Source organism: Protopterus annectens, chromosome 5.part1 (assembly GCF_019279795.1).
Source record: "Protopterus annectens isolate FY-2018-M chromosome 5.part1, PAN1.0, whole genome shotgun sequence".
NCBI classification, from domain to species: domain Eukaryota; kingdom Metazoa; phylum Chordata; order Ceratodontiformes; family Protopteridae; genus Protopterus; species Protopterus annectens.
In genome coordinates, this window is record NC_056736.1 from 443,088,028 (window position 1) to 443,101,143 (window position 13,116).

Genomic DNA, 13,116 nt, shown 5'->3' on the forward strand with positions numbered 1-13,116 from the left:
AGGTCCAGGAGGCATGATCTGCCTTTCACAAACCCGAACTGGGTGGGGTCCAGAGTTTGGAGGTTACCAATGTCTTTGTTTATGAGTTCCATGATGATACATTCCATGGCCTTACAAAGCAGGCTTGTCAGGCTAATAGGGTGATAGTGTTTAAGTGATCCAGAATTTTGGGAGACAAATTAAATCAGCAGTGATTTAAAGTAGAGGAAAGGAAATGTATATGGATCTTGCATATTATTTTATTTAAAATTTGGATTTTGATTAATGAATTGCAGCATAGAGAATATTTCACTAAAATCTAGTATTTCAATCATTTTTGAAAATATGCAACTAAATTAATTATGATTTTAAGGGGTTTAATATTTGACTTATTAAAAAAGGGAGTAAAATAATTACATTTGCACTTATCTTAAGAAATTAAACCAAATCCTAACCCATAGGTGATGCCAATGCTACTTGATAAGTTAAAATGTATAATTATTAGTAGTCTACTTGAATTAATAATCAAGTAATAAAACAGACTCTGGAGGTTCTAACCCCCCGCCCCCCATTTAGTTTGTGAGCTGACAGTTTAGCATATTTTATTTGTAGTGTTTTTCAGTTCCAAATAAATTTACTTAATACAAAGGTAATGTTGTTGTTTGCCTTTTGGCTTTTCCTGGTTAGGGGTCGCCACAGCAGAACTCCGGTCCGCTAATGATTGGCAGTAGATTTTCACAAACGCCGAGGTGCCAGCTCGACGTCCAACCTTCAATGAAGGCACGCCCATTTGCGCATGTCTTTCGAATGCCCACCCAACCGCGGGGAAGACATGCAGACTCCACACAGAAGGCCACACTCCAGCCGAGAATCGAACAGGAGAACCTCTTGCTGTGAGGCAACAACGCTACCGCTGCACAGTAATATCACTGAAAAATGTAAGACATTCTGGGGTAAAGAATACTGTGATATGAAAAAGTAATGTTTGGGCTATTTTCATTTTTATAAAATCCACTTTGGCTAACAGAGAACATTTTGTCTTATTCCATTTGATAATTTTATTTTTAATATTTGACCATGTCTTAGTAATATTATTTTGAAGCTCAAATCTATACTTTGGTCATAAAGTACTCCCAAATACTTTGCAGAGTTTTTTTTTTTTATTACTTATCCCAATTTTTATTTCACTTTCTCTGTTGTTGTCTGAAGCCCTTTACAAAAGACAATTGCTACTCCTCTCTCCCCCTCCTTGCATTTTTGCTAATTTCTTAATGAGGGTAGTCCTAAACACAGCATCTTCTTCTTATCTCTGATTTCCAGTTTTATTTCTTGTAACAGAGCAATGTTTCTCTATCCTCTAACTTTTTCTGTATTCTCCTTCTTCTGATAGGATATGGTGAACTTCCAAATGTTCCACATAATTAACTGTAATTACCTCGCTGTTTTTGCCCACTTCACTTAGCCAGCCATCTTGGCTACGATCTTTCACAGTTGCTGCCATGTGGCAAGATCCTTCCTCTAGACCTACACTCCAAGCTGAATGCTATTTTATTTGGCAATTGCCTATGTTCCGATCCCTCCTCCCCATCCCTGGCCTCTGGATCCCAACCTTTTGAGTATTGCATATGCATGGGCATGCCCTGGACATTTTGCTGCCTTCTAGTGTCCCTCATACCAATACACTGCATGCTAACCCAGTACTGATATCACATTATTTTTAGATTACAGCATTCCTATTCATGGTCTCCTCTCCCAACTATTGCTTACCAGTATAGTGTGCCAGCTTAATTTGTTTGATAGTCCACCATTTTTATTAGCAGTTTTACAGCTCTTTTGCATGCTACTTATGCACCACCATTCCATTCCTTTATTTCACATTTCTTTGTGGATTGTTCTTTAACTTGCTTTTCCCTTGTTTCCCCATATATTTATTTTCATTGTGTCCAGTTGTTACATCAGCAATTATTAATTTATTTCTTCTACAACTTGGATATTAAACAATGTTTCTGAAATTTACTAAACATCAATAAGATATTATGAAAAATATATCACCTACCTTGGCAGCTTGCTCCTATTGCCCCTTGACTGCATTACCCATCATTTCCCCAGGAAATTATTAATTTTCTCCCATTTATTTGTAAAACTTTCATTATATTTCCTGAGGTGTTTCACAGGGTAAGGATCTGTTTCACTTAATACATCCTTCCTGCACTGTCACAGTTACCTGCCTTTCAGTGTTAATTCATTTGACTTATTTATTGCTTCTCTCTTTCTGTGGTCACTTTCAGTCATGTAGTCCTGCTTTCCACCTCAGAGTCTGCCATCCATCATAAATGCTTCTGTCCCACTTTACTCCCTCATTTGTCCAATAGCTCATTTCCGAGTCACCTTAACCATGCAGCATACCATCCTGCAGATCTCCGTAGATGCCTCCTTTGTCTGTCTTTGCTTCTTTCTTTGTTTTTGTGCCTAAATCTCCTTTGCAAGAGGCTTCTCACTCTTCTGTCTCTGATATAGCTTGTTCACACAGTCTCTTTTCTCATCTCCTTGTGGTTGCCTTTGTGATCTATTTCCTGCTCATCTCTTTTGCTAGCATGCAATCCTTTTACATTTCATAGTCTTGTCTTTCCCTGTAGAGGTTTCAGCATTTGACATTGTACACCCCCCCCCAGTGTTTCCGCATAACTTATCCTTATAGCCCACGTCTTACAGATGTAAACTGTTTGGGTTGTTTAGCTGTCTGTGATTCCTTTGTTTAAAAACGTTTGAACATCCTCCATATTGTATAGCCTGAACCATTCCCCCTCCTACTATATTTCCAGAATTGCAGGGTTTTTAGCCATGCAGCTGTTCCATTCATTCTTAGTTCATTTAATACCTTCAGCATAGCTTATCTAATCTTAGAGAGTTTTTTGGGTAATCCTCAGTCAGCTTTAGGATCATCAATGCAAACAGGATAACAGAGTCTTTTGCTTGCCTCATTATTTTATTTTTTTTTACAGCAAAAGACTAGAAACATGCCAAAACATGGCTGAGTGTTTCTGCGGATACTGACCTCTATCCCACTTTGCATATACTCTGTATTAGTGTTGTCTGACTTCCTGGTATCACAGATCTTTCATGTAATAGCTACATTACAAATTGTTCCAGCTCACTGTTTCAAATTTTTTCTTATATTTAAATTATCCTGGTGTTACCCATACTTGGGCAGTTTTCAAGGTCATCCACCACTTCTGTCTTTTTATTATGCATGTTAATTCCTATATTCTGTAAATCTGTTCCAGCAGCTCGGATGTAATAGGTGCTTTATCTTCCTCTAGATCTTGCAGATTCCCTTGTAGCCCTTTCATTCCTGCTTCTTTTTCGCATTCTATTTTTTGTTTTTTTTCAAGAAGCTCATATCCTGGCCTGCTGTGATTACCTTTTCAAACAAAATGCACAGCTTATTTGCAGCTTTAAAAGGAGCCATCTGTTCCTCCCTTTTTGTTCCTGCTGTCTCACTTTATCTTCTGGGTTGTTTTATTTTCCTCCCGGGAACACTATTTTTACCCAGATTTCTGCAGGTCAGATCCAGAGCTTTGGGCTTAGGCAACCATCTTGGCTGGATTCTCTAATGCCCCCTTCCAAAATACTGGGGCTTTGTCTCCATACCCATAACCTCCAAAGATGTTATATTTGAGGCTGGAGTGACAGGAAGAGGAAAACATCACATGGAGACTCTACAAAATCCATAATTTACTCTTATTTTACACACAGACAGACGCACACACACACACACACACACACACACACACACACACACACACACACACACACACACACACACACACACATCTGAGAAATAATCTTTGAACATATAATTTGTGCCGAATGACAGACAGGTTCATAGGATGATACTAGGCTATTGGCCCGGAGGCCCTTATAAACCTAGCCAAGAATTTCGTCCCATGTTCTTACAGAGTCAGCACCTTTTTCCTCTTTCCACCAGGGACACAGGTGAGATCCCAGGGGGTGTATTTTCTGCTTACTGTCCAGTCATGCAGCTTCCTCTTAAAGAAGGCAAGTGAGGTATTCTGCTCGACATGGAGAGGGACTCTATTCCACAGATGGGGGAGTCTTTGGGACACAAATCTATCCCACCAAGTTCTATTAATGTCACAGACCAGGCTGAGACCTTGCATGCAGGTTGCGTGAGTGGAGTTTGACTTGCAGATATGCAGCAACTCCATCAAGGCTGGGTCTGAGGTGGCCTTGCATGCCAGACACAGGTCACCTCTGAGCGATCTGTATGAGACTGAGTACAGGGACAGGGCTTTTAGCCTATCTGTATAGGATAGGTGTTTGAGACTCTGTATATTCCTGGTGAGGAACCTCTGTGGTCTCTCCAGCTGCTGCATGTGCTTGGCAAGGTACATGCCGAAGGGGGGCATTGTATTGGATAATAGGTCTGATAAGGGAGGAGTACAGGGGATGCTATGACCTCCTTGTTCCTGGATGAAATACCCTCACTTATGAGGTGGGCCATGTAGAAAGCCTGCCATACAACAGAGGCAACATGGTGTTCAAAAGTCAGGTTGCTATTAACCTGGATGCCTAAGTCCCTTATGACTGACTGCATGCTTAGTACGATGTTATTAATGTGATAATTAGTGGGAACACCATTTTCCCTAAAGGGGGTAATGATGCATTTTTTGGCATTCAGTTTGCTTCTGGCACCAGTCATTAGTTTGGGTAAGGCCCTCTTGGAGGATTTTCACAACACTAGGGGAATATAAGACGGCTCCCAGCTTGCAGTCATCTGCAAACTTGGTCAGCCACAGACCACTGGTTTTGACTTGCACCTCAGAAAAGTATATCCCAAACAGTAGAGGCCCCAAGACCGATCCTTGGGGGTACAATGCTTGTAATGGGTCTACTACTAGAGGTGGCTTCCCCTATTTTGACTGAGTAATCTGGTAACATATGGCTTGATGCCTAGCTCGGAGAGTTTATCTTTTATGGCCGAGTGGGGAATAGTGTTGAAGGCTTTGGCTTGATCAAGGTTGGTGGTGTGCACTGTTTTCCTCTTGTCCATGGGTTTGGTGACTGTTTTGAAGAAGTCAACCAAGTTTAACAGGCATGATCTCCCTTTGACAAAACCAAACTGTGTGGGGTCAAGCATTTGGAGGTTGCCAATGTCCTTGTTTATAAAGTCAATGATAATGCATTCCATGGCCTTGCAGATCAGGTTAGTTAGGCTGATGGGCCTATAATTGCCTGAGTCAGTGGGATGAAGCCTGTGCTCAGGCTTTGGTTGAATAGGGTGCCTAATGGAGCTGAGAGCTCATGCCTGAATTCATGTAGGACACAGCCAGGGATGTTGTCAGGTCCCATGGAGACTATTTTTTGCCTTTGAGAGGGCATTAAAAACCTACTCCCTGGTGATGAGGGGAGGGGGAGCAGGTGTAGGGGATGTCCTGGTTTACTGATGGGGGACAGGGCATGAAGTTTTCACTGAACCTGTCTGCCAGCAGGTTGGCTATATCTACAGATTTTGTGTATGTGGTACTCTTGACTACCAGTTCAGTGCACATTTGTGTGTTACCTTTGAAATTGCGGACATATGTGAAGAAGGCCTTGTGATTGTCCTTAGCAGATGTGGCCACTTTGGACTCCAAGTTAGCCTTACAGGATCTCACCAGTGACCTTATTTGCTTGCTCAGACAAAGGAAAGATTGCTTCCCACTTGGCCCCTGCTTCTTCTTGGTCCTGGACAGCAATTTGTTACTTTTATTATACAGTTTGTTTATTGCTGCTGTCCACCAAACAGGTTTACTCTTCCTTGAGGAAGATGATTTGGTCCTGTCCAGTACTGCTGAGTCCATACAGCTATGTAGATGTTCATATAGATTTTTGGTTTAAGCTTGGACATTAGTGCTAGCTCCAACTGAAGGGATAGTGGCTGTGTATCTGCTTATACCTGCTCTCAGGAGATTGTGGTCAGCTTTGGAAAATATTTTTGTTTGAGCCTGACTGGGGGGGTCAGGGGAGACGGTGAGTTCAAAAGTGATCGCTTTATGGTCAGATCTTACCAAGGATGATGACATAATAGGGGTGCTACAGTGGCTACTCATGTTGGTTAGTACCAGTCCAGGATATTTTCGCCTCTCATGGGGGTGTCAACTAGCTGATCCAATGCATTGGTATTGACTAGGCTGATCTCTGGGCATTCATGTTTGGGCTAGAATAGGTTTTCCACTCAATGGTTGGGTAGTAATGAACTGCAGAAATATACTGATAAAGATAAACAGAAGACACCAATTAGATGCAAATATATTTGCCTTTAGTTTTATTTACATAAAGCTGTCTGCATCTGGTATATTCTAATGGTTATTGTTGGACTACTTGATAAAGGATGATATGAATGACAGGAACTCCAGTGTGTGTCGCATGGTGACACACAAATGTATAACACTGTCATTGGAGAGATATTCAGTTTGTATTGCTCATTACAAATGTAATTTCAAATAACTGTGTAGATTAAGAGGATATAATTTTTTTGAGTTATGATAGGAACATCTGCATATTTTTTTCTGGGACCACTTGCATGGTTATAATAGATAGTAAGAAAATTGCAATGTCAGATTTACTATAAATGTGGCATACATTATAATAATGTCACCTATTTTGGTGACTTGTACAATCAATGCATTGCAAAGCCATTGGGCAATAATGGCAGTAAAATCATTTCTCTCAGGCATAAATACGTTCGCATCTTATAAGATGTGCCCTGCCGAACGTGTCACATCCAAACCAGATTTGTTTATATAGCCTTCTCTACTCTTGATATCAACAAATTTCTATATTGGTTGAACTCGAACATCATTCCCAGTCACATGGGTGAATACCTACATTGCATGTCATGTACATCTGTTTACATACGCATCCATGCAAGCATTCTTTAGACATGCACACAAACACACATAAGTTTGTGTGTGTGTGTGTGTATATATATATATATATATATATATATATATATATATATATATATATATATACATATATACATATATACATATATACACACACACACACAGATTTACTTACCTTTACCGAGTGGCACTAATATCGATGGGAATGATGTTGACACCAATTTTTATATTGGTTGAACTCGAACATCATTCCCATACATTGCATGTCATGTACATCTCTTTACATATGCATCCATGCAATCATTCTTTAGACATGCATGCAAACACACACACACGCCGATGGGAATGATTTTGACACCAATGATCAACATTATGCATGTCAACACGCAATGAAGTATACATCTCAGTGCATTCAAAAACCTTAAAACAAAATTAAAAAGAAAACATTTTTTTCAGGAGGGCAAGTCCCCTGCACCCCTCATGGGGGGTCTGCATCTCCCACACCCTCTGCTAATTATATATTCCAACTGAGATCACACGATTCTCAGGGACAGGGCAAATTCCCCTACCCCAAGAATCATTCAGTCTGCTACCTTTGCCGATCGGTGTCGACCATCTGTTTAGTCAACCAAATTGTGTCAACTAAACGAATGTAGACAAAAGTTCTGTTCAAGAAATGGAGCTCCATCCATGTGTGTATACACATATATACAAACACACACCCACACACTCATAGCATACTTGTTTACACCCTAACCTCATATTTGTTTTCTTTCCGATCCCTGATGCCATTAGGCCAGCACCCGCTCATCTTAATTCACCCATTCGTACTGTACTATTAATCCACTGTCCTGGCAAATGTTTGCACTGCACCAACACTGTATTCCTCCTCACTTTTACTGTAATATCATTTATTAGAATGTTTCCATTCATTCAACCCATCTGGTGATACATTGAGAGCCCAGCCAGGAATATTAGGACATGTGCACCTTTAAAGTCATGGAATAAGTATGCAGTTAATGTTAAATTGTTAATAATATTTTCATGCAGATAAGATGTACATGATTTAAGAGATATGCTATGGTTGCATACGTTGCTTACTACCATTGTAGCAGTGTAATACATTTTAAGTGAATGATATTATTAGAAGTATATGGCGCCTACATATTCCAGAAATTTCTCAGGTTATCGATTTTCAGATATGATCATATGTAATACTATTATCTGCATCATACTTTCTTGATGGTTCTGTATTCTTGTGTTGAAGAAGTGCTTCAAATGCAGATAATCTTGCATAGGTTTGGTTTCCATCATGCACACCACTTATGTGGCATAGCACCTGAGGGTTTTTGTGACATAGGAGCATCTGCTAGCCTCATTCAAAAACAGGGGTCCCTATCAGTTCAGCAAAAAAAATCAGTTCATCAAATGACATCTTCAGTACAATTGCATCGAACATGCCATTTGTGAAATTGTTCATACTGAGATTGTGGTACAGTGAGGATCGGAAAATTTGTCCTTTCTCCACTGTAATTCAGTCTAGGAGTTGGTATATATAATTAGCGGGGTGTGTGTTGGGTGCAGCCATTTGTTGAAGTGATGCTTTGCTGAAGTGATACAGACCTCCAAAAAAGTTTTTTGATGTGTTGTTGTGGGCTTAACACCCACAAGGCAACAGGTGGTAGGAGCAGTGGAACTCAAGTGCTAGGCAGGTGTACAACAACTTAAGACAGAGTTGAACCTGGCATTGGCAACAGGGGTTAAGTAAACAGACTATTCCTGCCCTACAGAAGAAGAACCCTCAGCTTAAATAGGAGATTACAAAGTACAAGCTACCTATAATTTAGCTTTACTTCTAATTTTAACATCATGCCACATATCTGGACCTTACAAAGACATGTGAAACTATTGCACACTCCGGTACTGTGCACAACTCTATGAGCTAAATGGTAATAATGCATTGCACAAAAACAGAATCCAGGGAATAAAGGAGGGTGGCTCTAACTCCTCCAAAAGACCTGTCACTAGCAGTATATACCCCATGACTCGGTCCCTGGTTCACTCATCTTTGGCATTTACTTCTTGGAGGTCAAAGCTAATTTTAAGGTTTGTGACTGACCAAGTTTCCAAGACTGCAAAGTCGATGCCATTATAAACTCAACACAGAACACCATGATCCTTCCAGAGGGTCTGTCTCAAACATATAGTTGGTGTTACAACCATGAACTAAAACTAAATGTCAAGAAATGTACAATCATATAGGTTCATAGGTTCATACTAGGCTATCTGCCCTAGGGCATTTATAAGCCTAGCCAGAATGTGTTTGGCTTTCACCACCCATTTTAAATTTATTTTGCTATGCCCTTTTTCGAGGTTAGTATACTGTGCCTCTGTCTAACAGTGACACAGAAGTGATACCCGGGGTAAACCTACGATCTCCCATCCACTCATCAAGATTCCTCTTGAAGAGAGTCAATGAGGGACTCTGCCTAACCTGGACTGGGATTTTATTCCAGAGTGAAGGGAGCCTCTGGGTTATGAATCTGTCCCTCCAGCATGTCCTATTTATTTCAGTGCTGAGGTTCAAGTCTCTCGAGCACGTAGCTGGATGGGATTTGGATTTTCTGAGGTGCAGCATGTCCATTAATTCCGGGTTGTACATGGCTTTATACGTCAGGCACAGATCGCCTCTGAACAGGCGGTATGCCACTGAGTAGAGCTGGAGTTTCTTTAACCGGGCAGCATATGGCATCTGTTTGAGCCCTTTGATCCTCTTGGTGAGGTACTTTTGGGGTCTTTCCAGTTGCTGCAGGTGTCTGGTAAGGTACATCCCAAAAGGGGCATTGTACTCAATTATGGGCCTGATGAGGGATGAGTAAAGAGGCACGATGACGACCCCTGATCTAGATGTGAATCCCTTCATGATTAGTTGGGCTATATAAAATGTTTTTCTAACCACTTTGGCCACGTGGTTGTCAAATGAGAGATTGCTATCAACTTGGGTCCCCAGGTCCCTAATTACTTCTTCTGTACTTAATGGATTGCCACCTATGTGGTAATTTGTGGGCACTTTGTTTTTGCCAAAGGGGATGACTATACACTTTTTGGCATTTAGCTTGAGGCCATGGCTCTGGCACCAGTTGTCTGTTTCTATGAGGCCCTTTTGGAGGATGCTTGTGTCGGCTGGAGAGTCGATTATGGCACCCAGTTTGCAGTTATCTGCGAACTTGGTCAGCCACAGTCCTTCCATGTTGGCCTGTACCTCCGAGAAATATATACCGAACAAGAGAGGTCCCAGGACTGAGCCTTGTGGGACACCACTTGTAACTGGTTTGGAGTCTGACATGGCTCCAGCAATTCTAACCATGTTGGTTCTGTCCTTGAGCCAGTTTGCAATCCATCTAGTGACATAGGGGTTTACATTTAAGCTGGTGAGCTTATCTATAATGCCCGAGTGGGGTATTGTATCGAAGGCTTTTGCAAGGTCCTAATAGGCTGTGTGGACCACCTTCCCCTCGTCAATGGCCTTGGTGACTGTTTCAAAGAAATCAACCAGGTTTAAGAGGCAGGATCTGCCCTTAACAAAGCCGAACTGGGTAGGATCCAGTGTTTGTAGGTCCCCAATATCTTTATTTATGAGGTCCATGATGATCCTTTCCATAGCTTTGCAGACCAAGCTAGTCAGGCTTATGGGGCGATAGTTTCCAGGATCCGTTGAGGCACCACCTTTATGGAGAGGGACCACTGTTGCTGTACGCCACTCTTTGGGCACATATCCTGTAGTAAGGCTGAGATTGAACAGTAGTTTTATGTTTGGGTTTAGCTCTTCTTGGAATTCATGTAGGACGCAGCCCGGGACACCGTCTGGTCCCATTGATGCTGTGTTTTTTGCTTTGGAGAGGGCGGCTCTTACCTGAGCATCTGAGATGTCAGGGGGGCAGCACTCTGCTGGGAGAGATATTTGCCCTTTTGGTGGAGAGGGAGGGAGAAGTTTGCACTGAACCTGTCAGCTAGAATGTTGGCAATGTCTGTGGGTTTGGTGTATTTTTTGTCATTTTGGACTAATTCTGAGCATATCTGGGAATTCCCACCCAGGTTCCTAACATAACTAAAGAAAGCCTTGTGATTATCCTTAGTGTCCTGTGCAATTTTTCTCTCGAAGCTGGCCTTAGACAATTTTGTGTGTGCCCGTAGTTTTTTGTTAATACTGATCAGTGATGCCTTCCCTTTTTGGGATTTTGCTCTATCATTTAGTAGCTTCCTCCTTCTATTGTATAGTTTGTTTATGGCTGGGGTCCACCAGACAGGACGTCTGCCTTTGGAGGATTGGGTTTTGGTTTTATTTGGGATCGCATGATCCATGCATTCCTGAAGGTGTTCATAGAATGCGTTTATAAAGGATTCTGCGGTCTGGGCCGTATTTTCCACAGGCCCGGGGGCTTTGAAGGATTCCACCTCAGTTTTGAGGAGTGTGAAATTTGCTTTAGAGAAGTTTTTCACTGTGGTTTTCTGGGCAGGGGGTGGGGTCGGGATGTAAATATCCAGTGAGATTAGTTTATAGTCTGATCTTACCAGTGAGGGTTACACTTCTGGTCTGGAACATAGAGTCCCCATGTTGGTGATGATCAGGTCCAGTATGTTTTCCCCTCTTGTGGGAGTGGTAACAAGTTGTTTCATAGCATTTGAGTTTATAAATTCTAGGAACCTTTGGGCTAGGGTGTTGGAGCTAGAGTAATGCTCCCAGTCTATGTTTGGGTAGTTGAAGTCGCCCAATATAATGGTGTTTGGAGAGACCTTCATATTTTCCAGTGTTCTCAGGAAGGCCGAGTTGGGTTCCTGGGTTTGGGAGGGTGGTCTGTAGCAGGCTATAAACTGGAAGGCAGTTTTACCCACTGTTAGATGCACATGGATAGTCTCTGATGCTTCGTGCTTTGCCACCAACCTGGAGGTGTGGGTATCTTTGATGAATATCGATACTCCCCCTCCTTTTGTGGTTCGGTCCAAGTTTTGGGGCCGAAAAGCATGGTATGAGGTATAACCTGGTAGTGCTGGGGTGCTCTCGGGAGCCCTGAACCAGGTTTCTGTTACTGCACAGATATCGATGTTCTCCATGCTAAGGAGAGTTTCGAGTGCGTGCATCTTGAGGTTTAGTCTTCTGGCATTGAGTAGCATTACTCTTAGTTTCTTATCCCTTGTGATACCTATGGAGGTGGGTTTGTCTTTTGAGCCTTGCCTAAAAAGGCACTATGGGGGTGGCAAGAGCCTTTGCCAATATCCGAAAGCCCAGGGGTGACAGGTGCAAGCCATCCCTAGCGAAGCATCGTGGCTTGTCGAGCATATCATCCCAAGCTGACAGGCATTGGATCCCCTTTGAATGACACCAGTACTTAAGCCAATTGTTGAAATTGGTCATCTTGTCTTCATATTGTGGCATCATTCTTGGTGAGGGTAAGATGCTACTCAAGGTCAGGGTCATACCGGCCTGGGCTACATGCTCAGAGAGCTCCTTTATGTCTCTTTTCATGTAGTCCAGGGAGGTACGTCTCAGGTCATTCACACCAGCATGGACAATGACTGAGTCATATTTGTACTTGCCTTGGAGTGACCTGAGTGCTTGTGTTATGTGGCGGATCCTAGCGCCCGACAGGCTGCTCACCGTGACCCTCTCCTTGTTCAGCCTGGTGAGTGGGACGTCAGTGTGCCTGACGATAGAGTCACCTATTACAAGTGTATCAGGTGTGTTGTTTAGTCTTAAGGACTGTGACTGTTCGGCACACTGGCTTTGTGAGATATGTGTTGCACGTGTTTTGTTTGGGGGTAGCGGCTGCTTGGGTGTCTGCTTTGGAGGTCTCTGCTGCTTCGGCAGATCTTTATTTAGAGCCTCCGAGTATGTTTTTGTGTGATTATGTGTTTGGTTTGCTGTCGTGGTAGGTCTATGTGAGACTGGAATTGTAGTGAGTGTGGTTTCCTTCTCCTCCTGACTAGTTATGCCAGTACTGAGTTGAGAGAGCTTAGCCTCCAGTTTGGCTATATGGTTGCATCTCTCACATGTGTTGGAATTTGTTGGGAGGAGGAGAGGGTTGTCTGTGTACATGAGGCAGTTGTAACATTGCCTCAAGATTCCCAGATTCACCAGCTGGACCGGAGAGGAGATTGACAACTGACCTTTGGACATGCTAGAATAATATTGGGAATTCCTTAATAATTGAAAACCAGGGCCAGTGGG

The 13,116-nt window shown here is 42.2% G+C and overlaps 1 protein-coding gene across 3 annotated transcripts in view; it reads right to left on the reverse strand.

Annotated features, from left to right (window-relative positions):
- Positions 1–13,116, reverse strand: part of GPA33 (glycoprotein A33) — a 652,415-nt gene that overhangs the window by 100,435 nt on the left and 538,864 nt on the right. The gene's annotated exons all lie outside the window — the stretch shown is intronic.